This window comes from Parasteatoda tepidariorum, chromosome 10 (assembly GCF_982258835.1).
Source record: "Parasteatoda tepidariorum strain Cologne lab strain chromosome 10, Ptep-v5.0, whole genome shotgun sequence".
Classification (NCBI taxonomy): Eukaryota; Metazoa; Arthropoda; class Arachnida; order Araneae; family Theridiidae; genus Parasteatoda; species Parasteatoda tepidariorum.
In genome coordinates this window covers 33,533,246-33,556,317 of record NC_141764.1, presented here as the reverse complement: position 1 = coordinate 33,556,317, position 23,072 = coordinate 33,533,246, and the positions used below count along the sequence as shown (strand labels likewise).

The following is a 23,072-nucleotide window of genomic DNA, read 5'->3' as shown; positions in this document are numbered from 1 at the left end:
TCCAATTAACCGTAAAGTTTACAGTAAAGAACATTTTTTAATGTTTCGGTTTTGAAACCGTTTACAACTAGTATGGTTATAAAACCGCATGCAAAACTGTATGGTTTTTTTAACTATTTACAACTAATATGGTTTCAAAACTGTATAAAGGAAATTTAACTGGCTGGACATTGGAGATAATTCAGCAACTTTATGATGCTGCCATCTATGTGAGAATGATAGTATCGTATTCCAATAGCTCTGGTACACAAATTGGGGAGTTCCGGATACTGGAAATTCTTGCTGTGTTGAAGGGAATGGAGGGGATATTGTGGTGTCAACGCTTCAACTCGAACCCCCGTTCCGTCGATCATGAGATGACAGCATACCCCATCCAGCTATAACATATACTAACTTATAACTGCAAGTAACTAACAAGGGAGACTAGGGAAGTGTGACTCGCCAATTTTGAAATAAACTAGTGGAATGTATGCCTTATGAGGAATAATTTTAGGGGGCAACATTCGTTTCGGCCCATACAAGGTCCTATGGGAGATAAAAAATAATTCAATATATAAAAAATTGGTATTTTATTACTTCAATGCAGACTATTAGTTATTGTAATTATCTCATACTCCAATTAATTTTCAATTAATTGGTTAATTAATTAATTAATTGGAAAATTAATTAAATAATTATGAACTATTAATTAATTATTAATTAATTAAATACTTTTCAATTACATATTCCAATTAATTTGGAAAACTTATAGAAAAAAAAAATTAAGAAAAATTTGATGGCAATTTTTTTTAAAAATTAACCTAACAGGTTTTTCTGAAAAACTATAGATATATAAAATTTTCGAAATCAATTTTGACAATATGCATTATATAGTACGTGAAAGTACTACAAAATTAATTGGAGTATGAGATAATTACAATAACTAATAGTCTGCATTGAAGTAATAAAATACCGATTTTTCTACATATTGAATTATTTTTCATCTCTCATAGGACCTTCTATGGGCCGAAACGAATGTTGCCACTAAAATTATTCCTCATAAGGCAAACATCCCACTAGTTTATTTCAAAATTGGCGAGTCACACTTCCCTAGTCTCCCTTGTAAGTGGTTTCATTAGGTGAGTCTAGTAGGCGCTTTAAAATTCTGGTTGTTTAACCGTAAGCAGCCATAACAGTTAATAAAAGGTTTTCCTCATGCTTAGCAGTTTGAATACCATCTTATTTTTGGTTATTTGACTGTTTCGTTTGAATATGGTAAAATAGCAGTTAAATAAATTGTTATTTAACCATTTTCCGAGAAATGTGTAACAGTGTATGACAGAACTTTGCATCCAAATCCCAACCCAAAATCGAATAAAAATGCCTTTGTATCTTTGATTACCGTCGTAATGCGAGTTGACATTTATCCCAATGTATCAAACTACATCCCGTTATCACTTCCAACGAGAAATTACCCAGGAGATGAGGAAGCTGACAGCATTAGCTCAAACTCGATTTGAGCAGGCAGTCAAAACGTTGACTAAAAGATACCATAAATCATTGGAAAATAAATGGAGCTGCCATTTTCTGCTTTTGTTGTAGCGGAAAAGCGTTTGTCTCCATTTAGAATGGGAATTAGAAGTTTGTGTTGCAAATGGCAGTTGAGCTTGAATTACATGTACAAATGGAAAATCTATAATTTGCAGTGCCTATGGCAGTTTGCTTTCATTTTCTAATCGCTCTAATGCTTTTAGCAATCAGTGTTCGGAGTTATCATTCATTTATGTTGTTATCATCTGTAATAATATTTATATTTTATTTCTAATTTTTCCTCGAATTGTGTTTTGTCCCTTTTTTCCTTATAAATTATATTGCAGTTTTTATAGGTATTGTAAAATTGGAATAAGGAATAATAGAAAAAAAGTATTATTTAGTTTAAAGGAATAAAATATTAGTTTGTTTAAGGGATAAAGTTATAATTTTGATTAAAACTTTATTTTTTTATGCTTTGAAAATATTATTTTGCTTAAGAGATAAAAACATTACTTTGTTTAAAAGATAAAAATATTGTTTTCTTTAAGAATAAATAGATTATTTTTAGAGGACGCAAACGTCATTGAGTGGAATTAAATCGAAACTAATTAAATTAAATTGAAATTTAAGGATAAAAATCTAATTTTAAGGAAAAAAAATTTCATTAAAAAAAATCATACTTTAACGAAACTTTTTTGTTATTAAGATAATTTTGTTGTTGGATAATTATTTAGCTGAAACAAAGACAACAATATCATCTATAAAAATATGTAATGATTTCTTTGTTTTTTTTTTCCTTCTCAAATCATGTTTTTACCGTTAAAAGTTAACTTATAAGAATTTTTAATTTAATAATATCCGTAAAATTAAAAATTCTGATAAGTAGATTTATATTTTTATACATATTATAAAGATTGAATGAAAAATATGAAATTAGAAATATCATTTTGAATAAGTAGTAGAATTATTTTTCAGAGGGTCAGTATAATAACATTAAATAAAGGCATTATTATTGTATTTTTTAAGCAAAATGATATTTTTATAACGTATTTTTTGCTAGCAAAGTTATTCAAGTATTGGATAATTTTTTCAAGAAAACAATAAGTTATGGTTAGGTTGGCTTCTTTTTCTTTTCAGTTACTGCAAAACAAATGAAATCTATTTGCATTCTTATCGAATAAAAAAATGAAGTGATTTTTTTTAATTGCTTTTCAAAAAATTAAATTTTCTTTCACTACATATTACATCTTTTCGGTGGATACGTACTCCTCTTTTCAAATGTATCTGTGAATTAAGTTCCTGAAGCTTGTTTTAAGTACTCCATCTTAATTCTTAAACTATTATTACAAATGTACTAGCTGGCTGAAGATGACACCAAATATAAATGAATGGGGAAATTCTTACGCTCCTCAGTGGGCCAGCATCCAAGGTTTCGTATTTTGATAAAAATTAGTATTTTGATAAAAATTTGTTTCAAAATTTGTATTTAGGGGTTTTTATGTGCAGGTAAATTGAATTCATAGTTGAAATTTTGAAACACCAAAAAACAAAACTAAATGGCGACTGAAATATGGCGAGCAAAAATAAAAAAAATAATAGATATATTACGTTGAAATAATTAAATATAGGAATGAAAATTTAATAATTTTCATAATTTTATATTAACCATGAAAAGCAAATTTTATTTCCGAAGTAATATTACAAAATAACGCGAAAACATGAAAAAAAAACAACATAATTTTTGTTTTTCCGTATATTTAGTCCACCTTTGCAATACGGGCAAAATGGGGCAGGTTTTTTCGAAAGAAGAAACATCAAAGAAGATAACAAAAAAAAGTTTAGCTAATTACCTCGTGGAACTTTTTAGAACTAATTTTCGAAAATCATTCAAACATTGTAAAATGTCAAATGATAAGACATAAACTATAAGTTTGTCAAGAGTATTAACTAATCCAACAAATTGAAAAATTGTACTATAATTTAACACTAATTACTCTGATAAAGTTGTAACAGTAAGCTGAAATTCCTATATATATTTCTGAAATAAAAATTACATATTTTAGTTGGAAAATTAATTTTTCACTACACATATTTTAGTTGGAAAATTAATTTTTTACTTTTGGCCAAAGATCATAGTATTCTGGCTCACAGTGCACTCCAGTAACTCATCCTTGTTCACATCCTTTTTTTTCGATGAATACACTGTCTAGAGTTTTCATTTAGATAATTTTTAATTTTAATGCAGTCATCGGTTTATCATCAAGAAACCTAAATGATTGCAAATAAATCGTGAAGTTGATTACACGATCTATTTTCAATGATACGGAACTAGTACGGCAACTCCTCTCTTGCTCTATATCCATATTGTTTAAAATAGAGAACTGCAAGCACAAAATATGAAATTTTGATCTTTTCTTTAATAGATATCAAAGTCACTAAAAACGCACAACAAAAATGAATTAATTCATAAAGTTTGATTTAAATAAATATATTAATGACATATGACATTTATTATTGAGAATTTAATAATACATGGTACTTAAAACAAGAACCCAAAGCGTACAAATCAGAATGAATAATACTGAGAAATAATACTAGGGAGTCGATGAGCGTAGCGAGTAGGTGATATATATTGCCTCAAACGACATGTTTTGATTAAAAAAAAAATAGTGCGTGGAGTCCCTCCGCGCGGAAGAAGTTAAACTTCGCAACCTGCGACGTTAATTGTAGAAGAATCAGCACTCGTAGAAGGATCACTAGTTTTATTCAACGACTCTTTTTCCTGCTCCGCTCTCTTCCGTGCACTGTAATCACGGTAATATTGTGCATTTTTCCCTTGTGGACGTCTTGAACCAGTGCTTGCGGTTGCCTCATCGTCTCGCCCTGAAAAATGTATTTGTATTAATAATGTATGTGAATGAGTCATAATGTAATTTCAGAAGAGAAAACCTAACAATCAATTGATATTCACAAGAGACGTACCTTGACATAACCTTAAATCCGTCGCATTGTCCGTGGGATCATTTTCACTCATTTTTTACAATTGTTATCCACTAAATTTGAAAATAAAAAATGCTACCCTATCAAATTATATAAGTATCAAAACAAACTAAAAAAATATTTTTAGAAAAACAATACTTTTATGACTTTTATTATTTTTATGCTAGTGAGAACCAAAACAGTATGGAAATGAATGAGGGAAAACTGGATGTGATTTCCCGGCCAATAAAAATGCAGCGTTAAACGTTTAACGCAACCTTGTTGGAAGTAGCATATAAAGTATAACTTCAATAAAAAATTGCATGCATAAAATGTTAAGTGTTTGTTATTTACTTATTAAATATCATTCAAAATTGTCAAACAAATTTAAAAGGAGCAAAACAAGAGTTTTGAGTGACCGCCATTTTTAATGTCCTCCATTATTGTCTAAATATGAGATGGTCTCTCATCTAATAAAGCTTCCTATGCGTTGTGAATGTGTTCAAATATTTTGTTTCGTTTATTAAACACATAATTTATTCTTATATTTTGATGATATACCGAAATATTTCCACATTTGTTTAAAAATGTATATTTTGAAAAAAAAAAAACTTATTTTTTTTATATCAATAAGCCTCATACAAGCTCGAGACAGATGATAATCTTTTAAATCAATGTTTATTTTAAATCTAAGTCCTTTATAATAAGTATAAAATTGAAATCCTTTATTAGGTTTATTGAATGTAAATTTATTGAAACATTTCATTATAGGGCAAAATTTGAAAGAAACCTTCTTTGAGCGTCAAAAAAACTTCTTAGGGATTTCCAAAAATATCCTACCTTAACAAATTCTAAAAAGTAATATTTTGAATAAGCCGCTTTCCTTTTGATATGCTTATCCTTTCAAACAAAACTTCTTCTATTCAAGTATTTGCAAAGGTATACGAAAAAAAAGTTCTCTTCATTATGATACTTTACTTACCCATGAATGGCAACGGGTAAGATGGTGCATTGAGTTTCTTTGTTACCTAAAATCTACCAGATGGTGCTGGGATCGCCTTTCTTTCGAACTTTTGCAATAGGAAGTAAAAGGTAGTTATAGAAAAATTTTGTTAAGTTCCAACTATTTCCTTCACAAATATTTTTTTACGGCCAGTTTCAAGCTTTCTAAAAAGAATATGCTTGTTTAAAAGTTAATTAAAAATACTTAAATAAGGTAATTGTAAGAAAATATTAAAAATAAAAATAAAGAGAAAATTGATCAAGTTGAATTAAAACGTTTTTACATTGGATAAAAACATGTTTATTATTTTGTAACTTGGAAAGGTATTTGTTAAAAAAAACTTAAATCGTGAATTAAATTATCAAATTATCTCAATATATTCCATTAATAAAAGGTAACATTTTCATTGTTATAAGAAAGGTTTTTGTTAGCATAAAACACGTTAAATCCAGGACCAGAACCGAAAAAATACCTCATTTACGTTTAAAAGAAACAATTAGATATTCAAAAATATGTCTTGAATTAAAAAATTGATGAATATATACGTTATTATCTTACGTTTAAAATTTATTTCTCTAATGGTATTCTCTATTTATTTCTAATGATTCTCTTATTTTTCTAATCTAGGGGGTGTTTTCTTTTAACTCTTTTTAAGTTTTTTTTAAATTTATTTTTATTTATTTATTTTTTATTATCTCATACGTACATGATGTTTCATTACAATAATTTCTCGATACTCTTGTTCTGGCAACTTTATAATGCTTTATACTAACACCTTCATGATGTTTAGTTAAAATAATCTCTAGATGTTTTTGTTCTAACACCTTCGCGTTTTTTTCTTCTAAATGTTTTTGTTTTAACTTTCTTACAATGTTTTTTTTCATAACACCAGCTATATGGTTTGATTTATTGTTTTTACTATGTTTTGTTCCAACCGCATAGAGTTGTTTTATTCTAGCAAAGTTTTCTAAGAGAACAATATTGCACCGAGAATACGGGTTTGTTTTGATTGTCCATATGACTGCAAACATTTATCAGCAAAAGATTCTAGAAAATACTGCTATTTCTAGCTATCAATTGCAGATCAAATAACAGCTTAGTAGGTACACAGGCTTTAAACCTCAGACGATTCAATGAACCACTAAAGACTCGCAAATCAGAACACTATTGAAGTCACTAACAGACTAATACACTCTCCTACTCTACTCTGCGAGGTACGCACAGTGTTGTTAAAACTTAAAGTTATATAGACATAAGATTATGGACTTAAGATTATAAAATTATAAGATTATAAGATATTATAAGATTATAAGATAATATAAAATTATAAGATATTATAAGATAATATAAGACTATAAGATATTATAAGACACTAAAAGATTATAAGATATTATAAGATTATTAGATATTATAAGATTATAAGATATTATAAGATTATAAAATATTATAAGATATTCTAAGATTATAAGATATTATGAGATTATAAGATAATATAAGATTATAAAATATTATAAGATTATACGATACTATAGGATTATAAAGATTATATTTAAGTTATATCTTAAGATTAAGATAAGATTTTATAAGTGAATGGGAGCTCCAAAAGTAGCGGAACAATTTCTAACACACACGCACGCACGCACACACACACTTGTTACAAAAAATAATATTTGTTAAATTCGAAAAAAAAAATAGATTTCAATAAAAAAGTAGCTCATTTTTAAGATTTGTATAGCTCGAAAAATAATGAGTAGCCCAAAAAGTGGCTCGTAGAAACAACTCCTAGAAGAGAGAAGGCCTCAGCACGGGTCAATTTACTAGTCTGACATAACTGCGCGGGGGAGTCAATAAAAGAAAGATGTCACTACGTTCACGGTACTAAGCCGCGCACTGGGGGAATAAGGGAGGAAGTCATTATGTTTGGACTACTAAAGGATCAAATTTCTTATTTATCGTAACCCGTGCAGAAGCCTTCCTTCTACTAGGAGGTATTGATCGTAGTCCAAATTTGATTTTCAGTACCGAGGACTTTTAAAAGAAGCCCATTGTCACTTTGTTGCCAAAATGGGTGCCAAGATTATTGCCAAGTCGTCAACCCGAGTCTTCTACAAGGTATACATTAGGCGTTATTTTCTTTCTAAATTAAGTCTTGAATTAAAAGGCTTTTTCGTAAATATTCTAATTAAACTATTCATTTAGAGTCCGTCTGAGATATTTAGCCTAATAATAATAGAGTATTCACAAATTTATACACATATTTACAAATTCGCAACAGTATCAATATACTCAATTTTAAATTGCCGGCAAAAAGTTTTGTTCTAGAAGTAATCTAAAAATATGCTCATATTACGTAAAATTTACTTATCTTTTCTGGATAGTAATAATTATATTAATAAATGTAATAATTTATTTCTAAGAGCTCTATCTATTGCTGTAGTTCATGGAACATAATAGGTTATTTGTTGCTGTAATAATCTTGGTTTTCTATTTTGTCTTCAATACCACAAAAGAACACAATCCATATTTTGTATATTTAATAAGTTTGCACTCAAGTTATATCAGCATATCATAATTTATTTATAGGACTTTTACATCCTATTGCAATAGTACATAAACATAAATAAATTATGTATTGCAGTAGTTTTCTCGGATTTCTATTACATTTTCAAACCATAGAAAAACGCGCTACATATTCTGCATATTCTATAAGGTTTTACTAAAACCACATCAGCATGTTACTAATACAAATTTCTTTTAAAATCATTAATTCCATTGCAAAAAGTAATCTTATAAGACAGATCTTATTGGTGACATATATTTGATATATTATTCTTATTTTCATGCATAGTAATAATTCTTTATAAGAGTTTAATATGTTACTGCAATAGTTCATAAACTTAAATGCATTATGTGTTGTAGTAATTTTCTCAGATTTCTTTTACTTTTCCAAACTATCAAAGACATATTTTGCATAATCTATAAGGTTTCACCAAAACCATATCAGCATGTTACAAATACAAATTATTTTTTGAATCAATAAATCCATTGAAAAAAGTATTCTTATAAAACTAATCTTATTGGTGACATATATTTAATATATTATTCTGATTTTCATGCATAATAATAATTCTTTATAAGAGTTTTATATGTTACTGCAATAGTTCATAAGCTTAAATGCATTATGTGTTGTAGTAATTTTCTCAGATTTCTTTTACTTTTCCAAACTATCAAAGACATATTTATTTAATCTATAAGGTTTCACTAAAACCATATCAGCAAATTAACAAGCATCAGCGATAAACAATAATTTATTTAAAAAAAATCTTTACTATTTTCAATCATTTCATTCAAATAATTTATTTTATTGTTGACATGTATTTAGTATTTTATCCCTATTTTCATACATAATAATTATTTATTTATTTATTATATGCTCATGCTATAATCTTAAATACATTATGTGTTGCAGCAATTTTCTCAGATTTCTATTACTTTTCCAATGCCATAAAAGAACACACTGTTACACTTTTGTTTTGAGTAATTCATGTCTCAGGAATTTGCATTTTATTGACAGAATCAATAGATTTATGGATAACGTTATCTATAAAAGTAATTTTCTTAAGGAGAGGAAACGTCTTTTTATGATCTAAATCTTGCGTTCTTTGATTTCTCAATGGAGAAATAATTTTCTTCACGTTGCCATTAAGGAAATGTGAATGTTTTATTTTTTTTGCTATTCTATTTACAGATAGAAAAAAGTGATTTATTTTTATCACTTCCGCCATTATAGGTCAGTTATTTTTATAATCATCTTTATTACCATGAAAAGACACTCTCTATGAAAATGCATGCCTTTCGACAGATTGTATATTTATGAAGTATGATATGAAAAGTTTTTTGAACACGTGATATTATTTTGCATTCAGAAGTAAAGCGTGATTAAAACTACCAAAATATAGTCAAATTTACAGTATTTCTGGACAGATGGGAGGGAACATCAAAAGCTCGGAAATTTTTATCGAAGCGCTTTGGTAATGATTTTGGGAGACCTAACAATTAAATATGGTTTTATAATATGTGTTATAATTTGGAAAATGTGGTAAAATTTGGTAAGTTTATCATGATACTCTAGAGCATGGCATATTAAGTATTTGCTCGGTTAAGTTTACTTTTCACGTTTGTATTTTTTGCTAAATGTGCGGTAATAATAACTATAATTCTGAAAACCAGAATTTGCGGCAAATGGTTCATCAAGAGGAATTCTGTTATATGTTAAACACATATAATTGAAAATTAGCTTAAATCGTTAGAGAATATATTTATTCAATGAAGTATATATATATATATATATATATATCTATATATATCTGCGGACTAGAATATTAAAACTATCGATTTATCATAAACAACTAAAGGAACCACGCATAAATTTACATAAAAGTTTCCAAATGAAAATTTTGTAAGATTTATTGATTATTTCTTTCAAAGGGTAATAGAGTAGGGGAGAGTGGGGTCAATTGTAACAGGGTACGATTGTAACAGAGCAAAAATTTCGAGTGTCGGGTTCTAGATTTGGTTCCTAGGTGGCGCACAAGGTGTATTTAATAAATCTACATGTACACCCCTGCTGGCAACCATTTTTATGTACTTTTGAAAGAGTTACACCACAAAAGATATTTTCACGCTACGTAAGCACTTTTTTTGGTATTAGAATATCATATTGTAACAAAGTAATTTTCTTTAAACAAATAAAAATTATCAGCCGAATATGTAAGTGGACACCTTAATTTACATTTCAACAAAAAAAAGATTAGTTTTGTTAATTAACGAGTATTGTTTTTAACAAATGAAACTGAAACGGCATCTTGGGGACGATTGTAACAATAAGTAAAGGGACGATTGTAACAGCTGAAAATAAATAATCTTATGTTTACAAACCATTACTTAACTCTTTAAGAACCACCAATAGTTTCCTGTATCATTTATATTATGTTGCATGTGCATTATTTTATTTGTCACCTTTCACAGCATAAATTAAAATTTTTAACCCCTTAAAGTTAAAAATTTGACCCTTTTGGTCTCTGCTCATTATTATTTTTACTCCTATTTTGATCAATAACAAAATATATCACAACTATTATAATATGTATAATTAACTATGTTTTAGTTGAATTTATGAACTGTTACAATTGACCCCGTAAGTGGGGACAATTGTAACAGGTGCACGACTGTCAAAAATTGTTAATAACTAATATAATAACATTTGAAATAAGGTATTTATTTTTTTTCTAGTAGAGGATAGTCTACTTAACTCGTCTGTCAATTAATACTAATAATATATTGGATTTTTTGTTAGCTAAAAATAGTTAAGTAAAAAATGTTACAATTGACCCCACTCTCCCCTACTTTAATATTCTTGATTATTAAGGTACAATGTATTAATTAGGGTACCTTAATATTCATATGATGCCGATTCCTTTGTAGGCGTATTCTTTTCTAACCCGCCCCTACATTTCGCAAAGAAATGTATAGAGATGCTCTAGCTAGAATCTCAACTATATCCCTCTATCGAGACTACAGTATTAAAACTATTAATTTATATTTTACAGCTAAAAGATCCACACATAAATCTATATGAAAAAATTTCAAAATTTTTGTCTTTGAAGGTAATCGGGTATCGTGATATTCTTGATTATTAAAGTACTAAAATTTATTCGGGTACCTAAATATGCAGGTGATGCCGATTCCTCTGTAGGCGTATTCTGTTCTAAAACGTCCCTACATTCCGCAAAGATATGTATAGAGATATGTATATCCTTTGACTATTATCATTCAATCAACTGCTGTAATATTTGGGTTGTTAATGTTAATCAGTTGTTTAGACTAATTTGCTTTGAAGAGGAATAAATTCCTATTGGCTGCTGCTAGTAAGTGTTTGACCATAATTTTCAGTAAGCAGGTAAGTGAATTGTCGTCAGTTTAGACATTTGCTCTGAATTGCCACCGTTATCTGTGGTTTTTCTTGTTTCGATTACATTCATTTATTCGTTGAAAAAAGTGCTTTCTCTTATTTTTAACCTGTTTTGTTTTCTTTATTTATGCGATGTTATTTTAAGAAAGATAATCGGTTTCGTATGTTTAAACCGTGGCATCTTTTTTCCACTTGAAATAGAAACCTTAGCTGGATTTAACCAATTTCAGTATTTTTCAAGTACTTGAAAGCATCATGAAGGCTGTTTTCTCTCCGTTCTATTTAATAATTAAGTTTTCTAACTCCTATAGACCACTTAAATAAACCGCCTATTTAAATTAATCATAAAAAAGTAAACGCTATATTACTATTTTGTTAAATACTATTTGCAGGCTTCAATAGGTTAAACTTACCAAATAAATCGTAAAATGAATAACAATTATGAAGAAGTTTTTGGTAAATATATCAAGATATTTTAGCATGGCATAAAAATCATTTATTTGGTTAAATATACTTTTCAATTTTGTATAGTTTGCTAAATGTGTGTTAATAAGAACTATGATTTTGAAAAACAGAAATTTTGGTAAACTGTTTCCATATGAACAGAAAAATTACCAAATGAATGGCTTAAATAAAATATATTTTGGTTTTATTAACCAAAATCATCTTTTTTTTAAGGATTGCCGTTATAATACAGTATGGTAATTTTACTAGATTTTTCCTCCGTGTCATGAAATGAGTAAAAACTAATACATATTAACATGCATATTAATAAAAATATCCATAATTTATTTTTATTAAAAATATTTACTAGAAATATCTACTGACGGTGATTATTTTGTAACCGTCCTTTAGCAGGTTCATTAAATGTACCCGAAATATTCATTTATTGAACTGCTCTTTTCATTTATTTATTGAATATTATAATATTACTAGAAGGCTCCGCCCTCTGCTCGCTAACGCTCGCCAACCCCCGAGAATTGCTACGCAATCCTATGTGGTTCACGTCGTGAACCATGGCTCGCTGCGCTCGCTCGCCAATGAACACAATGTCCTAGCACAAAGACAATCATCAAAGACATAGTATTTTATCATCAAAGACATAGTATTGTACTTATGTAGAAGAATTCTACCAATGTTCTTATTGGCTTTTAAAAAAGTATATTAGCTATTTAGATTGTACATGGTGAAAAAATCAAAACATTAGCTAAATAAGAAACATATTAGCAAAATAAATTATCAAATATTGCTTCACTAATATTCTGCATTTTAAAGCGTGAAAATTCAATGCGTAAATAAACGCGAAATATAAAAAAAATTCAATGCATTCAATACAAACACTTAAACATTTTTTAGACGTTTAGGTAGCTCCCAGTAGAAAAATATCAATTCAACAGCGGGGGGCCGGGATAGCCTGGTCGGTAGGGCGCTGGGCCCATATCCAAGAGGTCGTGGGTTCGATCCTCGCCGGCCGAAGACTCCCCGTGTAGTAAATGGTGACTGATGCACGTTAAATCTGTCGAGTCTCAAAGTCCTCCATGTTCCCACAACAAATCAATACCTCTGGGGGTACTGATCCAGGAGTTTCCTTGTCTTCTGGATTGGTTCAAAATTACAAGGCTACGGAGTTGAACGTAAGTAGTCGTAAACCTATGAAATTGGGTCGGCTGTTCAACGACGGTTATAAAATAAAATAAAAATTCAACAGCGGCCTTTTAAAGCATTCTCACTTCAATTAATTAATTAATTCCTAATTGAATTTAAATTAAATATTGCCATGTTTTTAGTGCCTGAATCTGAATTGAACAACCTGATAATGCTCACTCTGGTTATTGTTATCTGGTTGCTCACTACGTGCTCTTGCGCGCCGAATCCAATCAATTAAAAATGAAAACTGTTGCCAGCGCGAGAAAAGAAATATCATCGGTTTTATTGATACATACGTACGTATTAGCGTTTTATATAATATAGATTTTCACTACTTTTGTTTTCATGCAATCGTTTTACATTAAAATTTTATACGTTTGAATTTAAATTATAAATTTTTTAACCATAATTGATAAATTTTTCTTTTCATAAACTGTGTGAATAAAGTATAGTAATTATTTTTTTACGCACTAGTAACTTTTTTAATTACTATCAGTGTATTTAATTTGAACATTTCATGATAAAAAAGTAAGAATAAAAGGGAATACAAACTAACAGCTTCAGAAATAGGGAGGAAATGAAGAGCGACATAGGGATTTTTTTCGAAATTTTTCCCTATTGTCCTCAGACAATGGTTGAAGCAACTTTTCTATTTAAGGTGGTTAATGAGGTTGTTATCTCTGTTCTTAAGCTATTTTTTTCTGAACAGTTGGCTCAGAATGTTGAGAAAATAGAGTTGCCAAACGTTGAAATCCTTATTTTGCCCTGTCCTTTTACTGCCACTTATCTAACTCCTATTTCGATGTGTAATGGATTTGATTAAAACAAAGTAAGAATGTCGGAGCTACTTGAAGTTGCTTTTGAACAAAACGCTCTACTGTTTTGTCATTTAAGAAGTTCTTTAAGTTGTACTATAAGAAAAGAAATGGTTTTTTTTTTTTTTAACAATTCTAGTTTATTTCTGTTCTTACAGTTGCTATTCTTTGTTTACACTTACATTTTTATGGAAACGTACATTGTTACATTTACGTTTTTATGGAAACGTACATTGTTACATTTAAATTTTTTATAATTTCATTTTGATCTAAAACTAAAATAATCGAGAAAAGTTGACTAAAATGAAAAGAAATTGATAATTTATTTTTATTTCAGTCAATTAGTTGCCCAAATAAGTGCAGAAGCAGCTGTTTTTTTTAAAAATTTAATAATTTACCGACCCACTTTGCTAGCTCTACAAGTTAGTCACAAAATCATTTCTTTTGTCTAAAATATCTCTTTTTGGATCGATTTGAATGCAATTTTAAACGTCCCGCAGTGGACTGATCATTAAGACACGGTTCCCAGCAGATCACCGAAGTCAAGCGTCACTGGCTGCAGTCAGAGTGCGGGTGGGTGACCACTTGGATCAGTCTGCGTAGGGACCGAGGGTGTGCGGTATTGGTCCTCGTTAAACTGTGCTACCGTAAAGTGCTCGACTTCGCGTGCAGGTCATTGGGCTACCGAAGCAGGGGTGCCATCCCCTCTACAGAGGATCGAAATTGTGATGGCTTGTCTTCGGATCATCCTCAGGGATGTTTCCCAGACCGTCGCCAATAGCTCATTGTGCAGCTCTAGTGTGGCGCAAATTAAATACAACAACAGCAGTTTTAAACAATAATTATTAATTTCCAATGAGCTGCACAATCGGTCTTGCCGCTGAGCAGACCTAGTGCGTTCTCCAGAGGTGGTATCCACTCTTTCAGGACCACCACAATGGGTGAGATACCGTTGATCATGTTAATTTGGACGTCTAGTTTCCGCCACACTAGATGGCAGCACCGAGGCACCGAGACTCTATTTGGATGCTAAAGTGCACTAGGAATTTAATTCTGCCGGAAATGCCAAGAGCCAATAAGGCACTCCAGGGATCTTTTACATGCCGCATAATCATACGACATGGCCGCTGAGGATTTTCCGAAAATCCGGTGTCTGGGCCAGGGATCGAACCCGCAGACAAAAACATAATTATTAGAAAATATAAAATTAAGCTAATTTCGAAAAATAAGAGTACCAATTCAAATGCGCATGAACAGCCTATTCGTAAAAGTTAATCCCCCTTAATGTCGTACGGTGACATTTCCGCCCAAGGGTTACCATGTAATTCTTAATCCTTATGATGTTGCCTTAACTCCTTCAAGTTTGTAAACCGCTGTACTGAGCCATCTTGCATAAGATATATTTCTAATATTTTATATAAGATAATTCTGTGAAAGTCATATATAAGATAATTGCAACCTTATATTATCTGTAGATATTATCCTCAATCGTTTGCTTTATTCCTGATGCAAAAGATTCCAGTAAAGAAAAGTAAACTATTGATGATGCAAAATATGAAGATGAAAAAGAAAATCCATGAGATTTTACTGCATTTAAATGGTAAAAAAATAAAGTTATAAATGTTTATTTCTTGATGAACAAAAATTTATGCCACTCTCTGCAAAAAAATAGTGCACGTTGAAATTTAATATCCTTATCTTATATATAAATTTTATCTTCATTAGTTTGATTTATTCCTGATACAAAATATTCCAGGAAAAAAAAGTAAATCATTTATGATGCAAAAAATGTAGAAAGAAAAAGAAAACATATGAACTTTTCCTACATTTAATTGATAATTAATAAACTTATAAATGTTTATCTCTCAATGGAAAAAAGAAATTATGCTGTTTTCAGAATAAAATTCGTTCACCTTGAACCGTAATATTGGTGTTAATAAGGAGTTAATTAGAACCCTGCTTTTAAGTGGATTTGACCATACTAGCATGTAATCAAGTTCAGGGTGGATTCATTTGCACTATCATATTGTTAATCTTAGCACTGTATCAAGGTTACAGGTTTTATAACAAATTTAAACCATATTATGAACCATCAATGCTACCCTAAATTTCGAACAAAGTTTCTATTGTTCTTTAATCAAAGAATAATTTGAAAAAAAATCTTATAAACTATTGATAAACTATTTATTCTTTATCTGTTTGACTTGTAGCATTTACAAAAATATGCTTAAGCAGTGTTGTTTTCAGTTTCAGTTTTTAACTCTTCAATTTCTTTTTAATTTTTTAATATACTCAGTGGTACAGATGTCGTGAAAATGGAAAACAATTATCGCCTGCTATCGTTTGAAAAAACATCTAAAATAGATATTTCAATAACATATAATCCACATTTTTCGTAAGAATTTTTTTGTTCGCTTCGCTTTTTACTTAATGTTACATAACTAGTTCCGAACTGCGATATAATGGACTTCGCCGAAGTATTAGAAACGACAATAAAAAAAAAAGACTTAGTAATTTCTCCATCATGTTCTGAAAGAGTTGCCATTTCAGAATACAGAAAAAAGCCATTATTTCTTTTATTCCTTCTGTAGAAATTTTCAAAACAGTAAACAGACTCAAATGAGGAAGCAAAAGTAAAGCTGTCACACATAAGATTTCCAAAAGAAAAAAAATGAAATTGAAGTGAAGGCAGAAAGTTTTTTGATTTAAAGAAAAAGTATAATAAATAAGTTTCAGAAAAGTTAAAAGTTATCGTTTGTCCTTGCGTTGAGTTGTATTTTCGTCGTGTCGCAGCAGCTGGTTTCTTTTAAACGTACACATTTCAAAATTGTTTTAATTTATCAAATTTGATTCGAATTTTTTTTTGTTTATTATTTTAGTAAAAAAAAATTGCTATAGCTTACTTGGTATGTAATCAATTTTGATAACTATATTTTGTTTCTTTTTGTCAGAACAAGAATTTACAATCTTCTGCTTGAACTTTTCTGATTATTCCGTTAGTTTTTGCTGTTCGAAATATGATTAATGTTATAAAGTGGTTTGACGTTTTAAACAAGAAAATGCTTTAAGCATTTTTACAATTAGAACAAGAATATGTGTAATATTCTAGTGTGAGATATTTACGTTTTTAATTTGTTTGCTTAAAATATTCAGTTCTATGAACTTTCACATTTTTGAAGAATGAAAAAAATACTCTATTAATAGAAATAAATTGAATTGAAGTTTCATTTGTAAAAGGTTCCTTCCGCACTTTTCTCTTTTCATTTTATTTATAATAACCTTTAACAAACTTTATTCAAAAATTTCAGTTACGATAAGTGCTTTCACCAGATTTATTACTGCAATGGATATTGTTTTATAAACAACTAGCCGCCTAAGGCGGCCAGCTGTCCGCCAAGCTAAATGTTTTCACAAATAAAGTTTTTTAAAACATGGCAGGAAATCTGAAGATTAGTGGACAATTAAAGTGTTCCTGTCCTGCAATTTTGTCTTTATATCCAGATGAACAGCGACAAATATATCAAAGCGAAGCGTTCTATTTACGTATCGAATATGTTGCCACATTTTTAATACAAAAGTTGAACTTTTCTCCACTTTGATAAATGTAAACTAATGCGAACCTTACAATTAAATTATTAATTCCTTCGTTATATTATTGGTTTAAGTTGTCGAAAATTAATATTTCAATTGTAAGGTTCGCATTAGCATGCATTTATAAGAGTGGAGAAAAGTACATGCATTTTTTAATAGTTTTTTGAATATGGCTCTTTGAAGACGAAAAGGCATAGATTTTCTAACAAAATGACTCATAACTAAAAAACTAATCCAAATTTTTGAAAAGGAGAAAAATTACTTCTTCATTATGTCAAAACACAATTATGTGCCGAGTTTCGTGCCTGGGCGAGGCTTCTGGGGCGATATATTGTGATTACAGACAGACAGACAAACAGACACACACACAGCCGCGTTTATTATTATGTATAGATAACCTTTAACAAACTTTATTCAAAAATTTCAGTTACGATAATTGTCTTCACCAGATTTATTACTGCAATGGATATTGCTTTATAAACAATTATAAAAAGTACTTTAGCATACTTTGGTCAATCTCAAAAATCAATAAGATTCCATCTTTGTAGTACGCGAAAATTTAATCAATTAATATGTTTTCTTTTTTATTAGCGTATTCTACTTGAATTTATTTTAATCTTCAATTAATCTTTGCATTCTCATTTCTATATGTGAGGTGAAGATTAAGCTTTAATAACTGAAATAATTTCATGTATGAATGCATTACGAGTCCCGATTATAAGGAAGGGTACTTAATAGAAGTTAATGGGTTATTAATGTTTGGAAATAGCAGCAGCCAAAATTGACAGAAATAGTCATTTATTAGCCGAGATTGCTAAATTGACGGTTTGCGTGAAACGTTTGAACGCCTAATTACTACGTTCGCTCTTTTGTTTTTTATTTTATTTTATTACTGTGGTGTTTATAAGTTTGTTTAAAAAATAGAATTTGTACTTAATGTATTAACCAGTAAATAAACTTTTAAAATAAATCTTTTTTTAAATGATTTTATCGTTTATGTTAGTATTTAGTTCTGCTGTATTCAACTAGTAAAGTACAAACATTTTCTGTTAATGATATGTTAAAAATAAAATTTGAAAATTTGCTCAACTTACCAATTTTAATGTGAAAAATTTACATTTTGGAAAAATAACGTTGGGACATTGTAAATTTTGTTTTCATTAAATATAAAAATACGGTTCTGCAAAATCGATTCACAACTTCTTGCTATAATATATTTTTTCCATGAATTTCATAAATTAAGGAACTAAAGATAGACGTTGTTAAGCTATTTTAATAAACTGCAATTTTAAGTCCATTATTACATTTTGCATTCTTTTTTTTTTTTTTTGAAGAAGTTTCGTAAATTTTCTTTGCTTGCTATAACTTATAACAAAAAGTTGATTGGTGTAACTTATTTTTTGTAGCTTTTTATTGTAAATTTAATTTTGAACATCCTAATTAAAATACCAATTGCTCAAGACAGTTTTCCACGACAAAATTGACAAACAGAATACTTCTTGTACAACAAATTCTTCTTCTTGGATGCAAATTTTGAAAACAAATGTTATCGTATATATTTCAGGAAATGCGAATTTAAAATATTCCTATTTTTAAGCACTGGTTGACACATTAAAATACAATTTTTTTTCGTTCTTTACTTACTTGTTTACTGCAAAATTAAATTTTTTTTATTAGATATTTTATTTTTTTTACAATAATTTTTATGAATAAGAGGAACAATATAAAAATCACACGAGGACAAAATTCTGATAAAATTATCGTATTGCATTCCAATAACATTTCTCGTTCAAAAATCCATAATTCCAATAAAAATTAAAATATTTGGCATTTAAACCATTGATTTGGTGATTTTTTCGTTCATGTGATAATTACAAAATTACAGTTCTTTTTAAAAATCATTTAGTAAAAATTACAAAACTGAAAAGTCTTTTTACCCGAATGAATGATTTTTATTTCATGCTTTAAAGTATCATAATAAAACTACCAAATTTCATTGCACATTACCAAACCATATATTTTACTATTAATTTTACCAAAATCATCATACCAAAGCGCCTTGGTATTAATTGCTCTCATAGAGCCAGAAGCATGGAAAATTATATCATATTTTAGTACTTATGACCATACTTTTTCTCAGTGCATAGCTGTTTATGCTCAAAAGTGTTTCGGTGACTTTTATTACATAGTAAAATGTTTAGGGGATATATCTATGAAATATTTCATTTCGTTTGCAAATGAACTGTTTTTTAAAACATTCCCGTTGATATTATCTTTAAATGGTAGAGTGAAGCTGTTGTATAAGTTTTATAAGAAAATACCCTTTTAATTATTAATTTTGAACTGAGATTTCATTAGCTAAAGTTTTATTTAGTCATTATCATTATTTTTTCTCAAGTGTATTTAAATTGAAATTATTTATTTTATGCGTTTATTATTTTATGATAGCTATACAATGCGATCAATGTCATAGTTTTGCAACATTTGCGAGACATTGTAGAAAAGGTTATTTTAGTGGATATTGAAAAGTGATTATTTTAACACTTTAAAAAATTGTTTTCGTCGATTAAATTGGTCTGTACGCTTGTTTTATTTTATGATGAAATTTGTTTGAAAAGAAGAAAGTGAAAAATGACGTGCATAACTTATTACCCTATAATAGTTTTATATTTCGTGAATTATAAAATTTATGTAATATTTAATAAGTGGTTTATCCAAAGCTTAAAAAAAATTATTATTCTAAATTGGAAATATTTCATTCATTCATTATATCACAGTAATATTTCATAGCTATTTATTTTCAGAGTACAATTTGTATAAAATTATCTTCTTTCCCTTAAATGAAATTTTATTTACTTAAAATTTATTGAGGTTAATAAGATTTATAACTTATTTACAAGCTTGTATTTGTTATAACTTTGCAAATTCTGAAAAAAGAGGCTTTGTTGAAAATAAATTATTTGTGTATTGAGTAAATAACTAAAAGTAGAGTGTTATTTGAGCGAAAGTAAGGAAAAGTGAAGAAAGGTGAACAAATATTGAATTGCATATTAATAAAATACAAGCCGATATAGAAAGAAGAATATTTTCTGTGCAGTTTTTCAACTTAAATCTTCGGTATTATTGTGGGGGTGTAGCTCAGTGGTAGAGCGTTCGCTTTGCATGTGAAAGGCCCGGGGTTCGATCCCCCGCACCTCCAAATTTTATTTTTTTTTCGTTTAAATATTTTTACTCATGTTTTTGTGAGTTTGTTAATAGTTGAACTATTATATAGGAATTAATATTCGATAGTTTGTTAAGTACAGCCTTGCTTCACTTGTTGATAAAATTTAATCAAATATGAGGTTTTCGTTAATTTTTTTCATTAATTTTTAATTATTGAGCTTTAGTTTATTATGATTGGCTTGTTTATAATATTCGGTAATTTCAAACTTTCAATTTACAATAACTAATATTTGTTAACAAATGTAAACTTCATTGATATTTAAATGCCGCGCATTTTTCAACTTAATAAAATTTTGTAAACTTTTTTTTTAATTTTCATATCACGGATTTTAAAACACGTGAAGGAATGCAAAGTAGTTTAATTACATAAAACATTTTAAGCAGCTTATATTTTTACTATTTTCTTGTTATTTAATTGAATAATTTACTAATTCTTTTCAATTTCTGTTGATAAAAAGTTCGCATTTTTCACGAAAATGCTAAATAGAAATTCAATGAGCGAATTTTTACTGATTTAATTTTAATTGGCATTATAATTAATATATATCAGTATCTTGAGTATAGTAGATGATGATTTATAAAACACTGAATGGTTCAACACTTAAAATTATTAGATATTTCAGAAAAAAACAGAAACATAAAAAAGAAAAAACATCACAGAGGGACACCAACTCGAAGGGTATGACTCGCAGGCCCGGACCCCGGTCAAAAATTTACATAAATTTATTAATTTGTTTAAATTGCAAGTTTAAAATTAATTTGGCACCTTGGTGACAATTGTTACCAAGTAGATGGCGCGACAAATCCCGATAAGGAAATATCCCCTAAATTGGAATAAAAACAAATTTATTTATATTATTATTATTTAAAAAAAAAAAACTGTTGACATAATTTGCCAACTGCTGTCTATTACAACATAAAGAAGCCGACCGGCCTGTGTAGGGGTTAGGGAACTGCCCTTGCACCAGAAAGGTTCTGGGTTCGAATCTCGGGCAAGGCATGGATATTCTTTCCTTCTCTGTACTATTTGTCTTTACTGTGGGAGCCACAATGGCCCACCTAATATGGTGCAATTAAAATGTATATATCCAGGGTTACATACAAATTTTCGCACAAAAACGATTATGAAATTAGTTTTAATAGCTGTGCAAATGTATCATAATCTGATGCATGCTATTTAGGAAATTATTTTAAATTGACTTAATATAAAATTTTTTATTATTTCTTAACGACAAACCATTTCTTGTTTTTAAAAAACTCATGAAATTTGTCTCAAATATAATTAACAGCAGTCTTAGTTTCTTTTTTATCTCTAGATTTTGTAAAAACGTTTTTAATGTTTGATTTAAAAATCAGTTACATGATATTTGATTATATTTGATTAGATGTTACTCAATAGCATTAATGTCTCTGATTTTACACTTGGAAAAAAAGTATGATCAAAACTACGAGAATATGGTTAAAATGCAAAGCGTTTCTTGCTCTTATAGAAACACCAAAAGGCACGGTTATATTTACCAAAGCGCTTTGTAGCGACATTTGTTAAAAGTAAAAATAAAATATGCCATGACTATCATGCTGTTTGGTAGTAAATGTTGAAAACATTTATTACCAAAGAGAATACCTTAGAGAATGGAATTAAAATCATTTATTCGATTAAATTTACTCTTTGGTTTTGTATTTTAAACTAAATATGTGATAATAAGAACTGTAATTCAAACCAGAATTTCTGATAAACCATATGAGTGGAAAAATTACAAAGAGAATGGTTTTATTACTGTATTTAATTACCAGATTTAATTATTTAATTACCAGAATTATGTTTCTTTTCCATCAGAAATATCCCTATCATACAGTACTGTAATTTTGGAAGAATTTTTTCTCCGTGTATGGTTCTAAATAAATAGAAAAATATTTTCAGTGCTTTGTTTCTGTTAAAATATTATTTTTTACTTAGAATTATTTCTTAAAATCTATTTTTTACGTTTCTAACTCATAACTCAATTTTTACATTTTCTGATTTGTTTTTGATTAGATCTGTTTTAACTTTTTTTAAAAAAAATATTATTTTTAGCCTTCTCAAACTCTTAAACTAGCATTAAGAATTTTTTTGTTGTTGTTAGAATCGATTGCGTGAAAGAAAAGTAACCCGCTACAAATAAGTTTTAAATTTCAGCTAAAGTAACTGATTTATTGCTTTTTAAAAATTCTCTTCAAATATTTTGTTCTCCTTTTTTTGAATGACTTTTTAATAATTCACAGTAAGATTTGTTTTTTAAAATGATTTATATTAAAAAGAAAAAAAATATTATTTCAATGCAGCAGTTTC

General features: G+C 28.6%; 1 non-coding gene across 1 annotated transcript; it reads left to right on the top strand.

Moving 5' to 3' along the window:
* Positions 1 to 20,645: 20,645 nt before the first annotated feature.
* Positions 20,646 to 20,717, top strand: TRNAA-UGC (transfer RNA alanine (anticodon UGC)). Its single transcript has one exon. It is a non-coding gene; the product is annotated as a tRNA-Ala (tRNA).
* Positions 20,718 to 23,072: the final 2,355 nt, after the last annotated feature.